The 21,661-nt window shown below is 38.9% G+C and overlaps 1 pseudogene; it reads right to left on the bottom strand.

Annotated features, from left to right (window-relative positions):
* Window positions 1–1,759: 1,759 nt before the first annotated feature.
* LOC149534922 (peptidyl-prolyl cis-trans isomerase CYP40 pseudogene) lies at window positions 1,760–21,096 on the bottom strand (annotated as a pseudogene).
* Between the last annotated feature and the right edge of the window lie 565 nt (window positions 21,097–21,661).

Below are 21,661 nucleotides of genomic sequence, written 5' to 3' on the forward strand. Positions count from 1 at the left end.
TTAATAGGAAAAATCCCTTTAGATAGAAGGCAATAGGTCAGCTTGTAGGGTAAATCTTGGGTGAACAATCTCATGTTCATTTTAGGATGAATCTGCATACAATGACTGTGTTGAAGTGTGTGTGTTAAACAGAGGCCACATATTCACGCATACATTTCTGGTGCCCACTGTGGGGCTTGAGAAAATCAAAATTTCAGGCTTTCTCTACATTTTTAAAATTAGTTTTCAAGCTTTCTATCCATACAATTCCATATAGATTCAAGAATCTTTGCACGAGACATTCTATTTTTGCACAAGGATTCTGAATCTTCGCACAAAGATTCTTTTTAGTTCATGCAAGAAAGTGCTCGAGTGCACGAATCTTCACGTGGCACCTTATTTCTTCACACGGGCCGTAAAAAGATTTTGCATGGCTCTGCTAGAGATTTTGCACGAGATCTTGTAATAGCAGCCTCTATTTCAAGCATTTTCACTTTGCAAGTTACTTAATTTCCTTAATGTACTTTTCTTGGAATCTATTTTGTTTTGTTTCTCTAATCTTTTGTAGCTTAACTATTGTCTACAAGACGATTTGTTGAAGATTCCTTTATACAACCCACTCAAACATGGACTAATGGTTTGTTTACAAGATGATTGCCAAAGATACATTTGATGAAGACCAATTTTTCAAACCCACAAACATTGTGTCTTATTTTCTTGCTTTCCAAACTAGACTAAATAGGGCTTGTGAACTTCTTAGGGTGCAAGATGGAAGAATAGGGGATTATGCTCTTCACCACTTGGAGGTCATGACCAAGGGTGAATCAGAAACCTAGATGCTTTTGAAAGATAACATTCTGAAGGAGGCAAGAAATTTAGTGGTTCTCCCAAATGAAGCCTTTAATGAAGGGATGATGATTTCCTTTTAAGGAATCAAAGTCTTGGAATAGGCCAAGGTGGGATTGATTAAGCTAAGTCAATGATTAAATTGTTTTTCATGTTTGGGTGAGAAAGTAAGGTAGAGGAGTATGCTCTTTCCCCTTGAGGGAAATCAGTAACTTTGACCCTTATGATCAAACCACCAGTTTGAGTCAATCCTTTAGAGGGCCTGTCTGAGTAATCGAACCTTTGGAAATGAACCAAGTGAGCACACTCCTTTCATTGAAGATTCCAACTCACTATAATCAAGATGCCTTGTAGAGTGAAAGACTCCAAAGTCAGATTAATTTCTTCCTCTTGATTCTTGATATCGCATATCAAGGGGAAGCTCTATCTGTGCACTGGTTGACGCCAGCCCCTGGCTTGTTAAGCAAGTAGTGTGCACTTTCAGATGCTGGTGTGGGCTATTGGTCTCAACTCTACTTGCAAAGCCACCAGGAATTAATACGAATGGAAGCCAAGTAAAAACCTTTAGTTAGAAGCCACCCAGTTTACCTCCGAAAGGAGGCATAATCTTTGTGCAAGGAGGGGGAAGAATCTCTCTTGTAGAACTCACCATAGGCATGCTACTAGACATTTGAAGGTGGTATACATGCTCATCCCTTGCCACAAGGGTGCTCATTTAGTGTATACTATTGAGTCCTTTGAATATACCAAAAACATGAGCACCCTCTAGGGGTGACACAGTTGTGTGAGGTACACACATGCGCATAAGATGTGGGACAAAGGTTTTGCCTCCTCTACCAATTTTTGTTTTTAGGGATAAAGTGTGTTTGTTCTTGAGTCATAAACAAGTTCAAAACTATCTACAAAAAAAAAAGGTCAAGACTCCTCTATCCTATCAAGTTTCTTTTCCCTTGGTAGGACTGTTTTTGACTACTGCTTGTTTTTCACTGTCTTGTTCAAACACATTGCCTTGATTGAATCCTAAAACATTGTCCAAACATCTTACAAGGTCAACCTCACTGTCTGTCCTATTGAATTTTTCTCGTAAATCTATCCAATCTGTCTGAACATTCTAAAAATCTCTTCGAAATCCAATGTTGTTGTTAATCTGGTCCTGATTTTTGCACAGACTTGTACTTTTTCGTGCGAGAATTCATCTTTTTGCTTGAGCTGGTTCAGGTCTTCGCACAAGATCTTGAGTATATTTGTGTGAGATCTTGCCTCTATCCTCAGCTATCTTGTCATTTCTTCATGCGAGATAGAAAAAGTACTTGCATGAAATTAAACTGCTATCATGAGTCTTCACACGACCCAGTGAACTTCCTCACATGGTTGGCAGAGAATCTTTGCATGAAATCCTACTCTAAAACTATCAAATTATTTAGTTTGACCAATCTACAATCTTAGTCTAGTCAGTTTCCTGCACTGAGTTATCCTTTTCTATTTGTGCATAGTCTTGAATAGTGGCATTTAGCTGAACCAAAGATTTGTGATTCACATTTTGACTAGTCTTACCTTTTACTTCTCTAGATTCTTGTTTCTTAATGCTTATCATACTCTATGTTACGATAGTCATAACCTTTTGCTATTCTAGCCTTCAAATTAGACTACTTGTGCCTTAGTCCTTGTCCAGGTTTTTTTTGCTTCTTGTCCTTGTCTATGACTATCGCAAATAGAAGCAGCAACATGTTTGATCCTCTTAGACTTAGGCAGGGTCATGCCAGGGGTCATAATTGTGGTATAGGTTGCTTACCTTTTGTTACACAATCTGTATCTAGTTCAACTAGTGAGGCATCTTCACAATCCTCCTCACTTGTTAGGTCACCTCGAATTTAGCAAAATTTTTCCATAAACCTGCAACAAATTAGGAATCCTTTGTATCAAGAGGATACTAAGACATGTAGAGGTCCTGTATCACCAAACATGATGTCTGATTCCTTTTTTAGAGGACCTTTTGAAACACAACACACTAAAATTTAACATGTTCCTATAATGACTAATCGTGAAATTGAACATGGTAGTTATAGTCAACATCAAGAACCACCTAGGAATGACAAAGAGAAAGAAAAAGACCATGACATTGATGAGGAACAGGAAGAAGTGGAAATGCTCCCTAAACACATAGAAAAATGTCAAAGAGACAAAAACTTTCAAAAGGTCATGGGAATCCTACTCAAAAAAGAAAAAGAAAATTACTTTCTCAAACTTGCCCAAAAGGGAGCTAAATTGCCCTCTCATTTCAATGTGGAAACCATTATCACACCTAAAGAAGAAATTAAGATTGCTAAACTCCAAAAATAATTGAAAATTATGCAAGACCAACTGGCTCAGATGATGCATAAGAAAGAGAAACCCACGAAAACATACACATTGGATGCTCTTTGTCCATTTCCATTTGACAAAAGCATAAACATGCCACCTTTCCCACGAGGCATAGAGCTACCCAAGTATGAAAAGTACTTTGGTACTACTGATCCCCAAGATCACTTGCAAGAATTTGGTGCTTTGTCTATGGAGTTTATACATATACAAACATACCTCATGTGTTTATTCCCTAGAAGCCTAGGTGGTCAGGCTTTGGAGTGGTTCTCACATTTACCTCCTAGTATCAAGATGTTTGACAAAATTGCCAATCTATTTGTTCAGCAGTATTCTCATAACATACAACATCTTGTCAACATTCAAGACTTATGCAACCTTAAACAGAAAGTTGGAGAACCTTTTCTCACATTCCTCCAATGGTGGAGACAACTGTACACTAAGTATTCTCACAAAAATCTAGAAATAGAGAAGCTTGACATTTTCACTGATAACCTCCTACCTGATTTTGGATATAGAATCCAACTTCAAGGTCCACGTACCTTTGAAGACATGATCATAGAGGCTATTCGTATTGAGGAATTTATGGTCAAGAAAGGTGAAATTACTCTTCAGAAGGATACAAAACAAGGTTCTACTTCCAACAGGGATAAAACCAAATATGTCAGCAAGAACCAAGAAATTGTACATGACAGAGTCGTTGACAATGTCACACCCAAACTTGCTAAAGTGGCATTTAGTCTCACAGATGGCCTCAAAGCGGCCAAAAACACTAAGAAACCTCCTCTTGACAACAAGACATCTGGGAACAAACCGAGAAACTCATGGGAAACATGCCCTAAGTGAGAGTATACACCCTTGGGAGAACGTTTGGACGTGGTTTATAAAACATTGCTACAACATAAGCTTATTTCACCAATGGACAATCTTTGTCCCAATGATCCACAACCACGTCCACCATGGTGGAATGAAACCTCATTTTGTGAGTATCACCAAAACAAGGGACTCAAAACTAGTAACTGCATAAACTTGTGCCATAAAGTTCAAGACATGATTGATGTTGGTGATCTTGTGGTAGATGGACATAGCAAAAACTCAAACCACAAAGCATTCAAAGAGCCTTTCCTAGCATATGAAAAAGGAAAGAATTCGAAACCACAATCCAACAATAAGTTCAACTATGCATATTCCAATAATGACAATGTCATCAACATGGTTGAACCTATGGATTCTAAATACTACGACGTTATTACCATTAAGGGAAAACAAGATAATGAAAAACCCAAGGTACCATTTGTCTTAAGGGGCCCTACTCCCAATGCAATGGATAATATGCCCTTGCAACACTGTGCTAATGCTATTACTCGCTCTTATGCCAAGTTGGTGCTCAAAGGCCCTGTGCCTCCTACTTCAAATCTTGAACAACACAAAGACAAAGCTCTTGCTAGTCCATCTGGCAAAGGTGCAAAACCCACAACAAACTTGACAGCAACTAGTTATAGTGTTCTTGATCAATTGAAATGAACTAATTCTTAGATTTCCATCTTTGAGCTGCTTAAAATCTTGCCTGCTCATAGGTAGATTTTAGACAAAGCCCTCACTGAGGAAAATGTTCCTCAAGATCTTGATCTTGAGTGATTCCAATCCATGGTAGGTCATCTAACCTCACCTTATCTTATGACCTTCTCTAAGGAAGATGATAACTCGCTGAGTCACCCACACAATCAATCTCTTCACATCAAGGTTATGATCCATCCGACATGTGTTCATCGGGTACTCATCAATAATGGTGCTGGCCTAAATGTTGTCTCTTCTACTCTTCTTAGACAATTGAATTATTTTGAGGACTCTATTGATCCTCGACAAAAGATCACTATCAAAGTGTATGACAAAATAGAACAAAAGTCTCTAGGTCTTGTGGTTTTACCAATTCATGTCGATCTTGTAGAAAGGGATGTCACCTGTCAGTTGCTTGACATTCCCTTAGCTTACAATATTTCATTAGGACGGCCATGGATACATGAGATGCATGTTGTACCATCCACATACCACCAATACATCAAGTTACCATTTCATGGCTCCAAAGTTACTATTCCTGCCACTACTAGCTATACCTACAATATGCTCAAAGCTGCTGAAACTTTCATCCCTGCTAACTATGAGTCCACTGATTATCACAAAAATAAGTTGAAACAAATTGAGCATTCATTCAAACTAAAAGAAAATGGCATGGGAGAGTATCACATTGAACCAGTGCTGTCATTAACATCTCTCCCATAGTCTCCTCGACATTATGGGAGACCCTTAGAGGCAAAGAAACCATTCGTGATGACACCCTAGACCAAGTAAAATGGCACTTTTTTCAAGGCTACAATTCCCTTAGAAGATGAGAGTGAAAACAGAGCCATTGCTACATGGCTTTATAGAGAAGAGGCTCCAATGGACCTAACATAGCAAGCTCGAGAAATCACTCTTGAGAAATATGGGCCTGGTCTTAGGCTTATGAAACATTTTGGTTACAAGGGAACAGGCCCTATTGGATGCAATAATAATGGCCTAATTGATCCCATCAAAGCAACAACTTGAAGCAATAGTGATACAATTGGCCTAGGATTTAAGAAGGTCCCTTTCCATTTGGGATCAAATAAATTCATACCCAAACCTAAGAGTTCATCTAAAAATGAATCACAATCTGAGTTAGATACTTGAGAGGAAGAATCTGATGATGAGGATTCCTATCCTCATCCTATTCCTCATGATCTTGCTAAATTATTTGTTGAACTAGATGACTTTGTGCCACGTGTTAGCATTGTGGATGATACTAGTGACTCTTCTCAAGAAAATGCTAAGCAACTCAAATATCATTTAGAAAAGGGAGAATCTAGTCAGTCATTTTGTATTGAGTATTTGTGTAAGAACCCAGAAGATGAAGGCGAGTATGTTCCTATCATTTTTGGGGAATTTTATAGTCTCTCCTCATGTAGCACTAATTCTAAGGAATATGAGTTTGACTCTCTTTCAGAAGTGACCACTGATAAAGACATTGACCAAGTGCATGTCTATGAAAACGAAATCGAAGTGGGTGAAACGTCTAGGGTTAGGTCACATGGGTTTGATCCAACTAGTGTCCTAGAGTCATTAATTACTAATGTTCATACTTCAAGGCATTTAAACACACCTATGGATGAGGTCGCTGCAGGTCTCTAGTTTCTGGTCCAAGGACTTAATGACTATACTATGAATGAAATTGAACTAGCCACTACTCTCTCACTCACACATCCTGAGCTTATAGACTAGAACCCCAATGCATCTAGCGAAGTCCCCATGTTTCAGAATGACTATGCTCTTGCCTGTTACCTAAATGCTATCGAACCTGTAACATCTTCCACCAATGAGCAGAGTGTCAACATGACTAAGGCTAACATCAAATATCTCAGTCATACAATTACAAAGAAAAAATACAAAAGGTATGATGGTGAAAACCACATTGTGGTAGTGTCAGAACCCAAAAAAGTAAAAACAAAAGATATATTCAAGGGTGAAAACCTCTCTGAGGCACCCACAAATGAGATATTTGATGCGCTTCCTGTATATGAGCAATGTTAGTATGCTCTCTTGTTGAGTGGCTTTGTCTAAATAGATAGGATGTATGCTCAAGCTTATGCTTCAAAAAGGGCTTCAAATGGAGTTGGAATTTGGGTGTGAGTGTATGGTTTTGATGTAAAATGGCTTCTTAAAATGGCATTATGACTTTACTTCATGGACTGTGTTCTTTTGCAAAGGAGAAGGATCCAATTTATAGGCAAGAGGCTTGAGGGATTGAGGGCTAAGATGCAAGGATGGGGAAAAGCTCATGGAGGGCTCAAATTGCATGAGAGGAGAGCACATGGTTTGTGCTTCCTTACAGCCAATTAGGGAGTGACACATGTCACAGGGTGAGAGGATGGAGGAAAGGGGAAGGATGAGTCAACAAAGGAGGCTTAAGGGATAAAATCTTCATAAAGACCCTCATAATGGCTTGTAATAGCAATGAAAGAGCTTGGAAGAGTCATTTATGGCCTAGTGAGCTTCATAAAGTTTTATGGTTGGGATATTTTGAGAGAGATGAGAGGAATTTCGACTTGGGCTTGATTAAGAAGGTTTTAAGCTTGCTTAGGATTGTGCAAATGATTAGAGGATGGATTAGGATGGTTTAGGATTAGCTCAAGGATAGGCAAGTGGATAGCATTTAATGAGGGTGGGTGAAGGAGGAGATATTTGTTAACTTTGGCTTGGGTTAGTAAGTCTTAACTCATGTTTAGGGAATGTGACAAGGTTAGGAGGGGATTAGGATTGGGTTTAAAGACATCTTCTAGAAGAGTCTAGACTTTGGATGAGGATAGAGACTTTCTAGAATAGTCTAAAACTTCCTAGGATGAGGATGAAGACTTTCTAGAAGAGTCTAGAACTTCTTAGGATGAGGATAAATTAGATTTTTAGGAAATAAATAAAGTTTTATTTATTTCAAGAGTTTGGGTTGATGAGATATTTATTAAAACTTTTTTTAATAAACATGAGGATTAATATTTAATCTTAATTAAATATTTTGATTTGGGATTAGGGGTAGGAAATGATGGGATTAGCCTTTAATCAAAATTAAAGAAGGATTAGAAGATTTTGGAAGAGGTTAGTGTCTTAAGGAAATTGGCCAAGTTTTGGACAAAAAATAAATTTTTAAATTTATTTTGATTTTTTTGGTCAATTTATTAATTAAATAATTAATAAATAAGAAAATAATGTTTAAATAAGATTTAAACATTTTTGGGAGGGATTCCTTAATTAAATATTTTTAATTAAGATAAAGGGATTTAATGGCATAAAAATAAATAAATTAATTAAATAAATAATTAATTAATAAATGATGATGTCATCAGGATTTTTTTCAAAAAATAAAAATACTTTATTTTTAAAAGGATTTAGGTGTCTACATTTTGCCCATCTTTGATGTGATGCTGCAAGTGGCATGACATCAAAGATAAGAAAATAAGATGCCCAAGGCTAGAGCAGAAGAGGAGAGAATGGACTGCGAGATGCCCCCTCAAGAAGGTGGCAGGGAGAGAAAGCGAGGCTCGACGACTTCTTGAAAAGTACAAGAATTTGAGATGAGGAAGGAGACTTAGATTGGCTTAAGAGAAGAGGTTTAGTTAGCTCAAACTCTCACTATGGGAGAATGATAAAGGGAGAATCAGAGGCACAAGAGGAAGCAAGCTTAAGATCTTAGGGATTATAGAGGATGAAGGAGTGAAGCACTATAAAAAGATATCCAAGATAGGGAGATGGATGATGGGATGATAAAGCTGATGCAATAGGATTTCAAAGAGTTAGATTGGCAGAAGATGGGTTTCGAAGATCCCTAGGACTAGGATTATGGAACTCGAAAGATGAGGCTTGGTGGATTGATTGGATTGGTGGATCCCTATGACTAGGATTGTGGATCCCTAAAGCTAAGAGTGATGATTGATTCTGAGAGATACAGTTGCACAAGCTAGGGTAGTAGAGATGGATGCTGGATATGGATGGGGGATAATGGAGATGAAGGGAATCCGTTGAAGCTTTTTGAGTAGGAGGATACTTCAAAGAGAAGTACCACCATGTAGTTGAGCACTAGATTTGCTATAGGACTGTTGGTTAACTGCCAAGGGTACCAAGAACATCAAGGCCTTTTCACCAACTGTCCAGAGGACTGATGAACTGACTCAAAAGAAACACGCAAGGATTGCCCCAGCATCACACATGAATCCCAGAGGAAGCAGTGTGGAACCAACACTGGGTAACCCACAAGTAGAAAAGAAAAATAAACAAAAGACCTAATCAAGACCTTATGCTCAGATTGCCCCATTCATAGTATACCATGATATGAAAGATTGTGGCAACCTTGAGGAGGGAACAAGGAGATTTCTTGGAAAAGATACTTCAAGACCCAAAAGGGAAGATTCCAAATCAAAAGAAAGAGAAAATCCAAAAGAGAACCATTTGCCAATGAGATGGGTAGGACGAGGTACTAACAAACCAAGATTAGACATGTGGAAAGCTATATCCTGCAAGGATCTATCGAAGAGCACCTAAGCTGATGGATTTTGGATGAGTGATGCATCTGGCAAGCTGAACTAAGAAGGATAACACTTTGGTGATAGGAGATCTAGCTAAAGGATGCATTGGAATAGCTAACCAAGGGTTGTGCGATGTGTATAAGATGCTGATCAAGGAGGAACTAACATGAAAGCTAGATAGATACAATGGTACTAAGCTAAAGAGGATGTATAAGCTAATGGACCAAGATATGTTACAAATGTACAAGGTTGTTCATGTTTTGGTTTTTGTGAGATGGGAATGTTTGTGAAGGGTGGGATGTTTGCAATAGTTGATAGGTAGATAGGTAGATGGTTTGCAAAAAGCTTAAGAAAAATGGGATTCTTTGTGTGCATGTGATAGGATACAAGCTAGGATACAAGATTTGGCATATAATACAAGTTGGAATATGGTACAAGCTTTGGACAAGATTTGGATATACAAGCTATGATACAAGGGATGATACAAGATTTACAAGCTGGGGTACAATATTTACAAGCTGAGGTACAAGATTTACAAGCTGTATAGGAAGTATTTACAAGCTTCATTAGATTTGGATATTTGGTCAAAACACCAAGGGAACAAGCAGGTGTTTTATTGGATTGTGAATGGATGGATGAGGGAAAGGATAATGATAGATAATGGATTAGTCTTAGTACAAAAGGCACCTAAATTACCAGGTTTTCACCAAGGTACCTATCCAAGGTGCTTGAATTGCCAAGTTTTCACCATTAGATGCTTATTTCTCTTTACTATTTTTTTGTATTTTTCAAAAGCTAGGTATACCAAAGATCTTCAAGCATAGAACTTCTTGAGATGAATGATGTTAGTAGGATCATTCAAGAGTTCTCCTTTTGGTGTAGATAGTTGATAGGTTTTGGAGCCAAAGATGGTAGTGACAACATAAGAACCAAGCCAGGTAGGTTCAAACTTGCCTTTCTTTTCACGATCAGCTTGGACTTTCATATTTTCTTTGAGGACCATGTCGCCAAGCTGAAAGTGTCATGGAAAAACCTTCTTATTGAAATTCCTTTTGAGACGAGTTTGATAGACTGTGAGATGATCATAGGCTTGTTGTCGCTTCTCATCTAAGAGATCTAGTTGGGTGAGCTGAGCTACTCTGTATTCTTCATTTGATATTTTCCCTTGCAAAGATATGCGCAAGGAGGGAAGTTCAACCTCTATGGGTAGTACTACTTTGGCACCATAGACTAAGGAGTATGGAGTTGTGCCTGTGGATGTATGAAAGGAAGTTTGATAGGCCGATAGGGCTGGATTTATTTGTAGGTGCCAATTGCGGCTGGAATCATTGACAACTTTCTTTAGGATTTTGAGGAGGGTTTTGTTAGTTGCCTCTGCCTGGCCATTACCTTGTGGGAAATATGGGCTAGAAAAGCAGTGATGGATGTGGAGGGAAGTGCATAATTCTTCCATGTTGAGATTTTCAAAGTTACCTCCATGGTCGGTGAAGATGGTGGATGGGATGCCAAAGCGGCAAACAATGTGGTACAAGATGAACTTGGAGACCTGTACTCATGTAGCCGAGACTAGGGGGACTACTTCCACCCATTTAGTGAAATAGTCTATAGCTGTTATTATCCATTTATGTCCATCAAATGAGAGAGGTGTGATAGTTGCAACTAGATCAAGGCCCCAACAAGCGAAAGGCCAAGGTGGTGCAATAGGCTATAGATCCTGTGCTGAAGCGTGCACAAGATTTGCATGTTGCTGACATGGGAGACACTTTCTGACAAAGTCACAGGAGTCTTCTTCAATGGTAGGCCAATAGTAGCCTGCTAGGATTTGTCGTGCGAGGAAAATACCACTCGTGTGGGCATCACAAAGTCTGGAGTGTACTTCTTTTAATGCCATTGCAGCCTCATTTTCATCTAAACATCGAGAGAGAGTATCATGATAACCTCGACGATATAGGGTATTGGCTATGATAACATAGTAGGATGATTTTTTGATGAGGTTTTGGAATTGGGTACATGTGAGGTGAGGGGAGATGATACTATCTTTAAGATAAGCATGAATCTCATGGTACCAAGGGGATTGGGGACTAACCAAGATACAAATACAGTTTGAGTCATCATTCGCATAGGTAGGTGTGAGGAGTTTCTCAACTAAAAACTCATACTACATAACCACTTGGGGAATTTCCAAGAGCGAGCTGATAGTAGCCATAGCGTCTACTGCTTTGTTCTGTATTTGAGGCACTTGTGTAAACTGAAGCTTTGTAATATGCTAGGTTAGCTGATCAACTAGCTCTTTGTAGGGTAATAGCTTTTCATCTTTGGTTTGATATTCATTTAAGGCTTTCTTGATGATGAGCTAAGAATCGCCAAAGATTTGTAACTCAGCGTTGTTCTATTCTACAACTATCTCTAATCCTGTTATGAGAGCCTCATATTCAGCTATATTGTTGGTGCTAGGGAATTGTAGCTTGAAGGTTTTTGGAATGTAATCTCCTTGAGGTGTGACCAACAATATTCCTGCCCCTAATCCATGAGATGTATATGAGCCATCAAAATAAAGTTTCCATGGGGGTTGTTCTTCAATTAGACAAATATGCTCATCTAAAAATTCTGTGATCAAAGGATATGTATCTACTAGAGGTGCATCAGCTAGGTGATTTGCTATATCTTGCCCTTTGATTTCCTATCTGTCCACATACTGGATGTCAAATTCACTAAGGAGCATAACCCATTTGGCCAAATGGCCTGTAAGTGCTATTCTAGAGAGCATATACTTAAGAGTGTTGATCTTGGAGACTAGTTGGATGGTATGACTTAGCATGTAGTGGCGAAGCTTTTGAGTTGAGAAAAAAATTGCCAAACAAGCTTTTTCCATAGGAGTATAATTGAGTTCATAACCAACTAGGGTTCTACTAATGTAGTAGATGGCTCTTTCTCTGCCATAGTCATCGAGCTATGCTAGAAGTGCCCCTAAAGTAGTAGGCATTGTTGATATGTACAAGATCAAGGGACAACCAGGAACTAGTGGAACCAAGATAGGGGGATTGATGAGATACTGCTCTAGATGATCGAAGCTGCATTGACATAAAGTATCCCACTTGAAGTTTTCATCCTTCTTCAGTAAGTGTGCAAATGACGTACACTTATTTGCAAGCTGGGAGATGAAGTGCCAAATGGATTAAAGCTTTCCCTAAAGAGTGCGAAGTTGTCACAATGTCTGGGGAGGAGGCATGTCTAAGATAGCTTTGACCTTCTTGGGGTCAATCTCTATACCTTTTTTAGAAACTATAAAGCCTAGAAGCTTGCCAAATGTGACCCCAAAGACACATTTCTTGGGATTTAGCATGAGATGATATTTGGCTAACCTATCAAAGACTTTCTCCAGGTCAGCAAGATGATCCATGAAGGTATGAGATTTAACCAAGATATCATCCACATAATCCTCCAAAATGCTATGTATAAGATCATGGAAAATGGCTATCATAGCTCTTTGATAGGTAGCCCCAACATTCTTTAGGCCAAAAGACATCATGTTGTAGCAAAAGGTTCCCCAAGGGGTAGTGAATGTTGTCTTATGCTAATCCTCTTCTACAATCTTGATTTGATTATACCTAGAAAATCCATCCACGAGGGATAGAATTTCATGTCTAGCTGTAAGATCTACAATCATATCTATGTTGGGCAAGAGAAAATCATCTTTTGGACAAGCTTTTTTAAGATCTCTAAAATTAGTGTAGATTCTGATGTCATCAGAAGGCTTAGTGACGGGGACCATGTTGGAGATCCACTTTGAGTAGTCAATAGGTCGGATAACCTTAGCAGCTAACATTCTTTCTAATTCAGCTTTGACCAGTAATGCCACCTTGGGGTGCATTTTTCTAAGCTTTTGTTTGACGGGCTTGATCTTTGGATCAACTGCAAGATGATGAACTACAAGCTTTGTATCAAGTCCTGGCATGTCTTGATATGACCATGCAAATTGGCCAATGTTCTCTCTTAAGACCTCAAAGAGGAGGTCAGCTTGGTCTTGTGATAGGGATGCAACAATGTGAACAAGTCTAGGGATCTCTGAAGAATTGATGTTGACTTCTTTAGTATCCTCAATTAGAATAGAAGACACCTCTGGTCAATTATTTTAAGGAGGCAATGCTAAATCATCATGTTCTGCTTGTGACTTTAGATTTTCTTGCTGAGGGGTTCTCTTTGCTACCTTAGCTAGTCTCGGATTCACCTTAGTTCTAGTTTTGGGTGTATCGGAACTAGGTTGGGGATTTTCTCCAAAATACCCCTTGGGATCTATCTTATAGATATAGGTAGAATCTGGCTTTGTTTGCTTGTGAGGAGTTTCAACTCCCATGAATCTCAGAAGCACTTCCTCTTATGTGAACTCATCAATGTGTATGATGCTTGGTTGGTCCCAATCTATGAGTTGTGGATGGGTGAGAGGTAGGTGAATGAAATGGATGGATAGTTCTTGGAGAACAGAGTCTTTGAGGAAGATTTGTTCTAGGATATTATCGTAGGCTCTCTTTTCAACTTCCTCAGGAATGTCTTCGATTTCAACAAGGTCATGGTGAATGTTTGAAAAAGTGTGACCATTCTCATTGGTGCCCCCAGTTGTGGGTATTCCAAAGCCAAGACCTGACTTTGATTCCCACTTGTGTGCATTGATGGGGCACTACATGCCTCTTTCTTCTAGTCCTAGACCACCACCTTGATAGTTCCATTTATCAGTGATGAGCTTATGTTCTTGGGGATACTTCTAGTTGAAGTGATCAAGGCATGCTTGATTTCTTGGAGGTGCATTCTTATGTAACCAATTGTTGATATCTGGAGTGAGCTCCTCATGAAGAGGGATTTTTGAGGATACAAAGGTTGTTGGGCCAAACTATTTGTATCCAGGAGGTAGAATCTCATTAGCTTTGTGATATGTCAGTCATCCATGGGTGTGTGGATCAAGTGGGAGTGCCTCGATAGCAAATGCATCTAACAGACTATACTCTCCATAGCCTTTGTTATTGATCTTCACGGTAGATAGGGTGGAGGCAAGGATGGTTTCTGGGTCATTACAAGTGTGGGATGAGCTGGCGATGGCTGTGCCGATATCAACTCTAGGGAAATGGTTTGCATATGAAGCTTCAATCACATTGTAGTATGAAAAGGGTTATGGATCGGCATGTATGGTTACATTAATGCCCTAATGCAGAAATTTGATGCACTGATGGTAAGTAGATGGAACAACTTTCATGGCATGAATCCATGGGCAACTGAGGAGGATATTAAATGGTAGGTTTAGATCAATGACATGGAAAAGTGTTTCTTGGATTACTGGCCCAACCTTGATTGGCAGAAAAATAGTTCCTTCTGTAGTTCTTTCCAAGTTGTCATAAGCTTTGATGGTGATAACCTCACTGATGATATCTGCCTTAGTATACCCAGCTTGTTTTAGGAATTTTAGGGTGCAAATATTCAAGGCTGATCCATTATCTATCAGTACTCTTTTTACGGCAAAATTGTATACCATAATGGCTATGCAGAGCGGAAGGGTGTGATCTAGCTTGACCACGGGTATGTCAGTGGGTTTGAATGATAGGGCACATGAGGAGGATAGGTGTCCAATGAGATTATGAAAATCAATAGCGTTGATATCTGAAGGGACACAAGATTCTATGAGAGCACTGTCAAGGATGTTTTTGTACATAGGACTAGTGTGGAGAAGGTCTAAAATGGAGATTTGGGCTGGCATGTTCCTAAGGTGTTCCAAGATATTGTATTGGCTTTTTTATGGAGCTTATGGTGCTAGTGAAACTAGTGGGCCTGCGATGTTAAATTACGCTCTTCGAGTGGTGACTGCACACTCATTCTTTGGTCCTTAGATATTGATAACATTGACAGAAGGCACTTTCTTAGATATACAACCTATGAGGCTACCATAATCTATATAGGATGAAGTGTGGTCATTGTTCTTCCCATGCTGTTGGTTTGGCTAGCGGTTGTTTGTGTTGTTGTTGTTGATTTGGATAGGTGCTTTTCTAGGATTTTGGTTGTTGTGAGGGGGAAAAGCATTTTGATAGATCTGTAAGCCTACATTGGGAGAGGTTTGGGCACCAATGGTGATTTCTTTTCGATCAATGAGGTCCTGCACATAATCTTTCAGTTTCATGCATCTGAGGGTGGTGTGACCTTTTACCCTATGAAATTTGCAGTACTCATTATCTTTGTACCATGCAGCTTTGGATTGGCCTGGGTCAATTTGCTGGTAGGAGGAAATTTGATGAGGTTTTCCTTAGTCAATTTCTCAAAAATGACATCCAATGGCTCACCAAGGGGTGTATAATTTCTAGGTGCAGGTTGGAACTTGGACTTTGGTGTTGTAGCTACATTGATGGCATTAGCTTGATTGCTAGACCATTGAAAGTTGGGTCTTGGATTGTGGTCTTGATAGCTTTAGTGATTTTGGTGTTGGTAGTTGATAGTTTGTTGATTGTTTGGTTGATAAGGTGGGTTGGACTGATTTTCAGAAGGACCAACAATATTCACATGTCTGGTGTCAGTGATGCCGTCTGTTGCAATGTGCTTGTTTTTTTTCCAATACCTAGATTTGTCATTGGAATGTGATTGATTTTGGTTGGCTTCCTTGTAAATATTGACCACACCATATTTAATGAGTCCTTGCTCAAGGATCATTCCTTTTTCTTTGATATCTTTGTAGGTCTGTAAATAGTTCATGGTCATGTGTTGAGCCAAGCTGGGATGGGCATTATCAATAAACATTTTCACCAAATGGCATTCTAGCAAGGTGTAAGATATGCGGGTGGTAAGGGTTTGCCATCTTTGTAGATATTTGGGAAGGCTTTCTCCACCTTTTTGCTTAGTGTGGACAAGATCAACTACTGAGAGCTGTGTTTCAACAAGATGGGCATATTGGGCTACAAATGCCTTAGACAATTCAGAAAAGTTTTTAATTGTTCCATATGGGATTCTATAAAACCATTCAAGAGCTAGTCTGGCCAAGCTTTTGGGAAAGAGACACAAGAGGAAGACGTCACTGTATGCCACTTCTTGTCAGTGCATGTAAAATTCTTTGATATGTGTGAGGGTCTCCTTTTCCTCTGAATTTTTCAAACTTGGGTATCTCAAAGTGTTTGGGAAATGGTGTCATGGTAATGGCTCTGTCAAATGGGTAAGGACACACATTTTCAAACTTGAAGGTTTTTGGATCATTTCCATCCTGGATGTTCTTCAAAGCTGTCTTCATGGCTTCCCATTCTAAATTAATGGGTGATGGCTAGGGTGCACCCAATGTAAGAGTACCTTGAGGTAGGTATGTGCTAGATGGGGCAATGGAACATGGATGGCTTTGAGGTATGGGCTAGTAGGGATTGTACATGGCTTGGGTAACTAAATGGTGGATGATGGGTTGCTGAGGTGGAGGAGGCACATATTGCTGCATGTGTTGTGAGGCTTGCTGCTGATATGGGATTTGGGATAGGGATTGAGGGACATAGGCTCATTGTAGGATAAATGGATTTCTTTGTGGAGGTAAGGTATAAGATGGTTCTCCATTGTGAAACTTGACTTGGGATTTGAGGAGTTTCACCAATATATGTGGGTTGTGCCCCCATTTGGGAGGGTATCAGGGAAAAGGAGACCAAGTAATTGGTGGTTGGTGGTGGTGGATTTCCTCCTGGAAGTTGCATAGAAAAATAGTTAGTAATAGGAGGTAATGGATTAGTTGGTGGTGGAGGTGGTGGGAATTGAAAGCTTGGGAATGGAACTGATGGGGTTTGATAGCTTGGTGGCTAGATTTGAAATCTTAGTAGAGTGGTGGTAGGAGCTTGGGTCACTTGAGAGCTTGGTAGAACATTGGTAGTAGTGTGTGGGGTTTGATAGCTTTGTGGAGTGAGGGCAGTAGCTTGTGGATTTGTGGTTGATGGCACTGAGCTGCAAGGACCTAGTGGAAATGTTGGAATTGTGCTCTGAGCTGAGGTAAAAAAAGCTGGGGGTGATGAAAGGTTGATTTCTTGGCCCCATGGGTGGCATCCCGGTTGTATATTGCTGAGGGTGGCCAAAGATGCTAGCATTGATTTGGGAGATGAGTGGATTTGGAAGGTTGGGTTGGAGAGCAACAACAACAATAGTGAAGGGAGTGAATGATGAGGTGTTTTGGGTGAAGGGTGTTTGGGATGGAGTGGTATGGACCAATGGTGGAGTGGTGGTGGCTAGATTGGCTTGCAAAAGGGAGATTTCAACTTGAGTGGAGGCTGGTATGTTTGGGTCTATTGGATCATAAGGATTGGCGTTGAGGCTCTTCTTTTGGCACATATTGAGGATAATCTGAATCATAAGAGCCTATTGGGAGTGGTAGTTGTCCAAACAATGGGTGAGATGGATTTGATAAGGGAGGAGGTCTTCCAAAGTCAAAGGCTCCTATATTGTCCCTTTGAAAGTTAGCCATGATTGTTTCTTTGTTCTTGTCTATAATGGCATTCACCAATACTACATTTCCTGGTTGGTTCATGAAAGCTTCAATGTTAGTAGGTGATGGTATAGTGTTCTCTGGGCTGAAGGATGGTTGAGTGCTCAAGGGGAGCGATGTTGTTTGATCCAAATGATAGGGTTCCATTGTTTCTTTCTTCTTCTTGGCTAAGCGAGTGATGGGTGGCATGAAAATGTTCCTAGGGATGAGATGCAACAATGTTGATGGATGCCAAGGGGTAAGGATTTTATTTGCAAATGATTTCTTGGGTTGAGGGAAAGCTATATGAAAAACCTAAGGAGGATTGGGTTGGGGATTCTAACTTCAAAGATATGTCGCCAAATCATGAAAGGTCTGCTTTCCTATGTGTAAGCTTGGTGGTGATTGTGTCAACTTTAAGGATAGACTGATGATCCTTTAGGAAAATCACGAGATTGACCACTTGTGGATCCCAACCTTTGGCTCAAGGTGATGAGGGATAACAAGTGACAAAGCTAGATTACCCTAGACAAAGCTTTGTCAGAGGGATAACCTCAGTGAGATTGGTGGATTTGCAAGATGGTAGGAATGGTAGACTTTGGCAAGGTGACAACAATTTTGAAGGCTTGGATGTGAAGTTTAGGATTTTGGGATGCTAGCTAGGTTTGAGGGGATTGGTTTGGTTCTAAGGCAAAGATCTAAATGAGATGGGTGAGCTAAAATTCTTAAGGGGATGACTAAGGGTGGCTGGCTTGCCTACAAGGATGACTCTAAAGTGGAGCTTATGCAAGAAGATGTGGAGGAACAAGGGGGCCTAATCATAGAAATCATGCCTAGTTGGTAAGGCATAAGAAGGTGACTAAGAAAAGAGGTGATACACTAGAAGTTACTATGAAGAAGTAACACACATGTAACAAAGAGGATTATATAGTTCTATGAAATACAGATAAAGCACATCTTCCTGTCAAGGCTTGCACAAGTGATTTATGATAAGGTTTCAAATTTCTACCTCACTTTGACTAATTTCACCTATAAACACATATCATAAGTTGAAGAAGACTTACTTTTCCACAAAAAGGTGTTGGAATGAGACAAAAAATAGGGAATAATGTAAACATTCACAGGTTAATTTATCAAATCATTCAAAAACACACACATAATTTGTAGAAAGGAAAAGAGCTTTAACAACTTACTTCATAAAGCATAATCACACTACTGTCACTGGCATTATTTCTTCAAAATGTTGAATTACAGACCCTGTAACAAAGCTTAGGATTCCAAAGATGTCTCCAAAACTCTATCATAAAATTAGAACTCCTTTTCAATGAGTTAGAAAATTCATTAAGTACAATCTCAACCCCCTGGGTCGTATCCAAATTGTAGCACAAAAAAAAGGACTTAAACACTCACATAATGAAGTCCTACCCCTGAGAAAACTCCATTATCTCATAAAGAACCCAATGAATCACTAATAACTACCCTAAAAACACTCTAACATTCAATAAAGGCCCTTCAATTGCCATAACAAGTTTAAAGTTGACCCTAGATTCCTTCCTAAACAAGGCTCTTGCTATCTTCAAATTTTAACATCCTCATAAAGATCATATCATGAATATCATGCCCCAATTTCCTTTTGCATTAAAAATAGAAGACAAATATTAAATGATTTATAATATTATCATTTCAATATTGTTTTCTTTACAACAATAACCATGAAAAAGAAATAACTCAATATAACCCCCTTTCAAATATACTAAAAATATGTGAAAAGAAATTTAAAAAAAAAACCCCACATAAAAGAAACCCCTACGAACTTCAAAATGTTTATGGAATATAGAAAAGGGCATAACAATTTTGAATACCCTAAGTGTCATTCAATTTTTTCATTCGCATGCTGGAGGTCTTGAGAAATTTGAGGGTTTTTAGTTATGTGCCTCCATTGATGAGTTCGTTGTATTCATCGATGAGTTTGTCATATTTGATACACTGTATGAGGTCAATGATCTCTTGATTTTTTTGTTGCATATTGCTTGGTCTTTCATTTTCCCATGACTGTGCACCTTCCATTATAGCCACAGAGGTACGAATTTAAATTTGTTGAATCTGATGTTGTCACTATGACTTTTCTGGGACAAATTCAAAACCATGACTGGGCTCTCTGCACTTTCAAATAGCATCTGAAGTTTTGAAGTTTCTCTTTAAATATATAGCAAATTATGTTTTGAAAAACCCAAATAGAATTTATTGCTTTAATCCACCATGAATGGAAGCATGGTCATTTATCTGTTGTTAATGACACTTCCATACGGGTTTTACTGGTTTTCTTCTTATTTTCATAGGAACCCAAATGGGTTTTCTTCTGGTTTTGGATTGAGGCCCATATTTTGTTTAGGATGACTTGAAGCTGGAGTGTTATCAGCCTGAATGGTGTTTCTATTATTGTAAATTGGATTAAATTCATCGAACTCACCTTCTCCTCTCTTTCCAAAAATTTCCAAATTCAGATGAAATATATCTATTTGCCTTTGTCCAGTTTCTGAAATTTTCTTAGATTGAGTGTCTAGTGGTAGATTCAAGTCACTAGTTGCATGCTTGCCAGAATAAATAGTCTCCTTGTTGTCATCTGCTAGAATATGAACATTATCATCACTTCTGAAACTTTCAAAACCTGATCTTGCACTCAACTCAGAAATTTTTACCTTTGCGAGATCAGCTGCTACGCGAGCAACTGCTAAAACATCTTGCAAGTCGATGTTGCCTTCACTTGACAGAATAAGGCTTTCACATTATCTTCACCATCACGCATAGCAAAGCCAGCATCCAAAAGAGTGCCCTTTGAATCTCCTAGCTTCAACTTGCAAGCATAACTATTTGTAAAGATTTGTGACTTTGTCTTCCTTAGAAAATTACTTCTCTCATCGTCTATATCCTCTTTCTCCCAGCAAATGTCCAAATAGCGTAATGCCTTTCTATACTTTCTTAAAGCCATTTTGTAATCCCCTTTCTTATAGTTCTCATTTCCAAAACTTTTAGCAGAATCCACTACCATCATCCACCATGAAATATCTACTAATTTTTCATCAAGATCAGCTAGCCAATTCTGGGTATAAATCTTCATCCTTAAAAAAAATCACAGATTCCATCATCGGCCCCCTTTGGAATCTCCCCATAATCTGCAATTACAATATCAACTATGGGGTGCTCATTAGTACTATCTATGGGAGTGTGCTCAATTGCACACATAGCTCCCATTCCCTTAATCACTTTCCCAAAGACTACATGCTTCCCATCTAGATGAGTAGTCCTTGTCGCGGTGATGAAAAATTGTGAACCATTTGTGTTGGGTCCAGAGTTTTCCATTGACAACATTTTGGATTGTTTGTTTGATTGTATGGATCGAGTATCATGCACTTAAGCCAACAATTTATAGTAGAAATTACCTAGATCTGCTGCATCCCATGACACTAATGCTCCAACATCTGTTATTGCAATGGTATGAGCTTGGCCACAAGCCATACGCAATATGCGATATGTATCTGAAATAGATATTTGAACAGGAGATAACTGTGACTCTCCAATGCTTGGTATTATTTCCTTTCATCAGCATTATTTAAGTTTGAAGTTTCTTACATATCACTCAGGTCCCTTATTAAACTTGATTACATAAGAGGAATATTTTGTTCGATTTTGATCCTTTTCAGAACTATTGCATATTGAAGTCTCAAAAGACATAGATAGATTCTGATGCTATTGTTGATATTAACTAATTTTCCTTTGGAGTCTAGTTGTTTCTTTCAAGATTGATTGCTAGAAAAAACCATCACACATTTCTTGGTTCAATTCATTGAGAACTCCAGTATTCAATGATCTATGTGTTTCCAATTACAAAGCATCATTGACCAACTTTGAGTGAATAATTTCCCAACTTCAACTG

The sequence above is a fragment of the Cupressus sempervirens genome, chromosome 10 (assembly GCF_028749045.1).
Source record: "Cupressus sempervirens isolate cs-2001-9-10 chromosome 10, ASM2874904v1, whole genome shotgun sequence".
Classification (NCBI taxonomy): Eukaryota; Viridiplantae; Streptophyta; class Pinopsida; order Cupressales; family Cupressaceae; genus Cupressus; species Cupressus sempervirens.